Genomic DNA, 5239 nt, shown 5'->3' with positions numbered 1-5239 from the left:
GGGTGGGGGGAGGGTGGTGGTGGCGGGGTAGGGGGGTTACGAAGAGTTCACCCTGGATGGAGAAGTCTAGAGAACTGTTGCAGAACAGTGCAAACATCACCAACACTACTGTATAGCGTACTTAAAATGGTCAAGATAGTAAATGTTACTCTTTTTTAAAACCATGGCAAAAGAGATAATTTTGTAATTATCTCTTTTAATTTTAAATTATCTCTTGTAATTTTAAAGAGCTCATCTTTAATCAAGCAACAAATATTTATGTTCCAATTAGGCACCAAGTACCTTATTTTGTCATGGAAAATACAAAGAGTTAGATCTAATAACTTTGGGTCTTAAGAAACTAGCAATCAAGTTAGGGAGATAGTTAAGGTTACATGACAATTAGCTAATAATCCAGACAATGTAAAGACAACAGATGAAAAGAGACAAAAAGTCTTATGTGTTAAGAACAGTTACTGATCTCTTTGGGCTACAATGATAGAAAAACTTGTTAGGTATCTAAATAGCTTTTAAAGCGATTAAAAATTTACTCACTTATTTATTTTTATGTGTATGGGTGTTTTGTCTGCATGTATGTCTGTGTACTACCTGTATGCCTCATGCTCACAGAGGCCGGAAGAAGGCATCAGATATCAGATCCCCAGGACTGGAGTTATAGACAGTTGTGAGCTGCCAGGCGGTGCTGGGAACCAAAGCGGGATCCTCTGGAAGAGCAGCCAGTGCTCTAACCATTGAGCCATGTCATTTCCTAAATTAGCTCTTCTAATAGATCACGGAGGCATCTCTGCTTAAGAGTGGAAGAAAAGGACTCAGAGGTTCTAATTCGCCCAGCTGACAAGGCAGGGCTGGAGCTAGGCTTAATGTCTGCCACCACTTTCTCCTCAGGAGGTTTGTTTAAATTAGCACTGAAGAGACGCTGCCAAAAATCTTTCGAGGATCAGGACAGAACCCAAATACACTAAGAATACTTTGGTTATGTATTTTCTAAAATTAGGATTATACCCTCCTCTATGTCCTTCTGACAAAGAGATTGAGCTACACTTAGCACAAAAGTCACAGATTCCCCCCCCCCCTTTTATTGCTTAGAGAAATTCAAATCACAGTGTAATAGAATCTGGGCTAGCATACAAGAGGGTTAAGCACAACTTTGAGGCAACCGCAGCTTCAGCAAAGAAGTTCCTCCCCCTACCTTTGGAACTTCGTTCCTTAAAGTCACAATACCTGGGCTCTGTCTGCATTTGCCCCGATCCGCCCCAAGAGTGCTAGAGATGAACACTGACGCAGCGGAATGAAGTCAGTGAGTGAGAATTTAGAAGCCATCATCAGGGTTATGACCATATGATTTACACACATTAAAAAAAGCCACATCCTGCTTCAGAAAGACTAACTAGAAAGTTCGGAGGCATTCACTGTGTTCACACGACACTGCTCTCTGGTTACCTAAGGTCGAGCCACTGCTTACCTTTGCCGGACAGCAACACCTAGCGGGACACCTGAAACCTGTTTTCACTAATCACTCCATCTTCCACCACTAAGCAATAGAAGATATGGAATTCTTTCTATAAGATCACATAAGCAATAAGAAAAATAAATTTTAAAAGAACTTGTATGGATAAAGGTAAAATTAAAAAACAAAAATTGCAACCATTGGGAGCTCTTCCTCTTTTCCCTAGATGCTCAACATTTTTCAAAAAAAGGGTATAGTGCTGCCCTCTACTGCCAAATGTTGAAAGGTTAGAAGCATGTCTCTGCTGGCTTTAAGCAAGGGTAACACAATTGATTACAGTGTCTTCCCCCCCATCCCCCACCCCATCCGAGACAGGGTTTCTCTGTGTAGCCCTGGGCTGTCCTGGAAATCACTCTGTAAATCAGGCTGGCCTCAAACTCAGGAACCTGCCTGCCTCTGCCTCCCAAGTGCTGGGATTAAAAGCATACCCCCAACCCCCCAACCCCCGCTTACAGTGTCTTAAGAGACTGCTTTAGGAGTGAAAAGACACTGTTCCGACAAAGACTTTGAGCATGCCTTTTCCTTAACTTTTCATTTGCATCCACCTTGTACCAAAGTTTATGACTTGAGGTCATGTCCAACTAAACAGAGGGGAAAGGATACAGCTCAGGAAGGGCTGGAGAGGTGGCTCAGCTGTCAGAAGATCAGCTCCTGACTTTCCAGAGGACGCAGTTCCAGCGTGCCTGTAAGCCCAGCTCCAAGGCATCCGATGCCCTCTTCTGGCCTCTTTGAGTACATGCTTGCAGTAGCTTCCATTCATGAAAACACAATAAATGAAACCTCCAAAAACAAAGACAAAAACAAAAAACAAACCAAAAAACCCCAAAAACAAAAAACAAAAAAACCAAAACAAACAAAACCCCCAAAACAAAAAACAAACAAACAAACAAAAAAAACCCAAAAATTAGGCATTACGTTAGCAGTGAGACACTGCATCCATAGCAAGCACATCTAGGTAGACAAGGGGCAGCATGTGAAGAATCTATTTTGATTTTAAGGAAGGCCCGTTCTGAAGTATTTTTTTTTTTTTTGCTTAGGCAGTATAGTTCTTTTCGTGATTTATATATTTTTATTTTTAAGTTTTTTCTATTTTAAGTCAGTGGTTCTCAATCCATGAGTGAAGACCCCTCAGCCCTTCAGGGTCTTCATTCATATCAGACATTTACATTACGATTTATAACAGTAGCAAAATTACATTTATGAAGCAACAATAAAATAATCTTATAGTTGGGGGGGTGTCACCACAACATGATGGGTTGCAGTTAAAAAGTTGCAGTATTGCCAGGCGGTGGTGACACACGCTTTTAATCCCAGTACTTGGGAGGCAGAGGCAGGTGGATTTCTGAGTTCGAGGCCAGCCTGGTCTACAGAGTGAGTTCCAGGACAGCCAGGGCTACACAGAGAAACCCTGTATAGAAAAACAACAACAACAAAAAAAGTTGCAGTATTGGAAAGGCTGAGAAGCACTGTTTTAAGTGGAAATGAAGGTTTTCCCCAGATGTTAGGAGAATTTTGGGATGGTTTCTAAGATTTTTTTCTCTTGGGGAGAAAGATATAAAAGGCTGTTACTAGTATGTTCATATTTTAGTTCATTTTTGAATATATTATCTTCTTCCCTTTAAATTGTTATTAGCACTTACAGGTCTTTACAAAAATATCTTAGAATTATTAAGTAGCTAAGGCTGACCTCAACCTCTCCCTCTGCCTTCTAAGTGCTGGGATTATAGACATGCACCGCCTCACCCGGCCTCTTTTCTGTCTAGAAAACATTTCAGAGTACGTGCCCACTAAGAGGCCAGATCAAACAGACTTCAAAGAGAGCGCAACCATTACCTTCCAGCTGTCTAGGGACTAAAGTGTAATCTCTATGACAATAATAATAACTTCTACCCATGCGCTAACTGTGCGCAGGTCTATCTGCTACAACTTAGCAGAGAAGAACAGAAAACTCAGACACATTAAGTAACTCAATGTCTCAAAACTAGTAAGAGGCAGAGCTGGATTTTGTTGTTGTTGTTTTCCAAGACAAGGTTGCTCAGTGAACATCCTGGAACTGGCTCTGTAGACCAGGTTGGTCTTGAACTCAGAGATCCACTTGCCTCTGCTTCCCGAGTGCTGGGGCTTAGCCACCACTACCACCCAGAGCAAAGCAGGAACTTTATTTATTCAGCAGGAACTGAATCCAAGCTTAGATATAATTCACCAGTGCTGCTCATCGTTCAATAAGAAGCCTAAAGAACTCTCAAAGCAGAGTTTGCCATATCAGAGATGATGACGAATCTTATTAACACCTGATGAACACCATTAGCATTGGCCGAGTTCTTGTGAGATACAATTCAAAGGGCTTTCACACGGGACCGCTCAACTACATTAAACGAGTTAATCTTCCTGGTAAACCCCTGCAGTAGAACGATTATTACCTTCATATTGCAGGTAAGGAAACGGAGCCGTGCAGAGGAAATCCACTTCCAGAGGTCAGGCTTTTAACTCTTGTACTCAGGATACTTCTTAAGCACAAAAATTACACAGCACAACGATTCCTAAATGGTGCTGGGGGAGTTAATTATAGTCAACAGCAAAGGGTAGCATTCACTGCACTCAGGCCTGTTGATATCTTTGGAACGTAAAGGTCTCCGGAGCCTTAAATAAAACCTGCACACGTGCGGATCCAGTCCAGAACTAAGTTTAGATCCAGTCTGCGCCAGGCCTCACTGGGCATGTCCTTCTGTGAGATAAGACGCAGAAAGGCTCATCCTGGTTTGGTACATCCCATGAGGTAGTAGGGGTTTGGGTCTGGGGATGTGCTAGTAGAGGAGCTGTGTACAAAAGAAGGGCGACCTTGTAGGGATAAGCACAAAGTTAAGCTTCCACCCAGGCTCACCCAGGACCCAGCTAGTTAATCTGAGGGAGAAGCTGAAAGCTGACCACTTTCTTTAGAAAGAGAATTCAGTTACCATCCCAGAATACAACCCCTTTAGCAGGGTTCGTGCTTGGCAAACCCACCATTTGGCCGCATAGTGACCCTTGAACATATCTTCTCTTGCAGCTGAGGTTTCTAAAGAAATATTGATTCAGCATAAAACTCAGCTTCTAAATGCCCTTAATGACAGCACACGCACACATTAAGTGTCCCCAAGCATTGTGTGCTTGAGTGCAAAGTGCTAGAAGCTCTTCCTTCCCAACTTGTTTTAAGTTTAGACATCCTGGGTACTCAGGGGTAAGATGGAGTGACAAAACTGGGTGTGGCTTAGCTTAGAGTCTCTGCCTCTTGAGAATGATCCAGATGCAGCCGTTTGCTGGGTTAGCTTCCCAATCCCTCTCTTGCTAGTTTCATTTTGTTTTTTGAAGAAAAGAGGTGAGGATGGGGCAGGGTGGGAGCCAGAAAGGAGACAGTAGGACTCTCCTTGAGCCCTTTTAGGAACATGTAGGTAGCCAATGAGACTCCCAGTCCCTTTGCCTTCTGGCCTCAGCTGCCCTTCCCCTAGCCACTCAGCTGCCTGGCTCTGCTCCTCATCAGCCTTTGGCTTGGATCATTTGCTCAGCCAGGAGGCACTGTTGAGTCAACTCTAAGTCAAAGCTTTAAAATTAGCAATGACCCGGGAGGCATTTTGTTTGTTTCAAGTTCGGCATTTCACTCAGGGAGTAGCCTGCAAGGTTCAAGGCAGGAGAGTTCTAAACGCAAAATCCAAGAACTTCACATTACTGGCGGCAGGAGGTGGGAAGGAGACACTT

General features: G+C 43.1%; 1 long non-coding RNA gene across 1 annotated transcript in view; it reads right to left on the bottom strand.

Moving 5' to 3' along the window:
* Positions 1-4182, bottom strand: part of LOC116103872 — a 26584-nt gene extending 22402 nt beyond the window's left edge. Inside the window, exons 1-2 of the long non-coding RNA XR_004123605.1 lie at positions 3928-4182; positions 2111-2256 (exon numbers count right to left, since the gene is read on the bottom strand). This is a non-coding gene — a long non-coding RNA (uncharacterized LOC116103872). The remainder of the gene's footprint in view (positions 1-2110; positions 2257-3927) is intronic.
* Between the last annotated feature and the right edge of the window lie 1057 nt (positions 4183-5239).

The sequence above is a fragment of the Mastomys coucha genome, unplaced genomic scaffold, assembly GCF_008632895.1.
Source record: "Mastomys coucha isolate ucsf_1 unplaced genomic scaffold, UCSF_Mcou_1 pScaffold21, whole genome shotgun sequence".
Lineage (NCBI taxonomy): Eukaryota > Metazoa > Chordata > Mammalia > Rodentia > Muridae > Mastomys > Mastomys coucha.
Note: the sequence above shows the minus strand (reverse complement) of the source record. Positions and strands in the feature narration are given on the sequence as shown.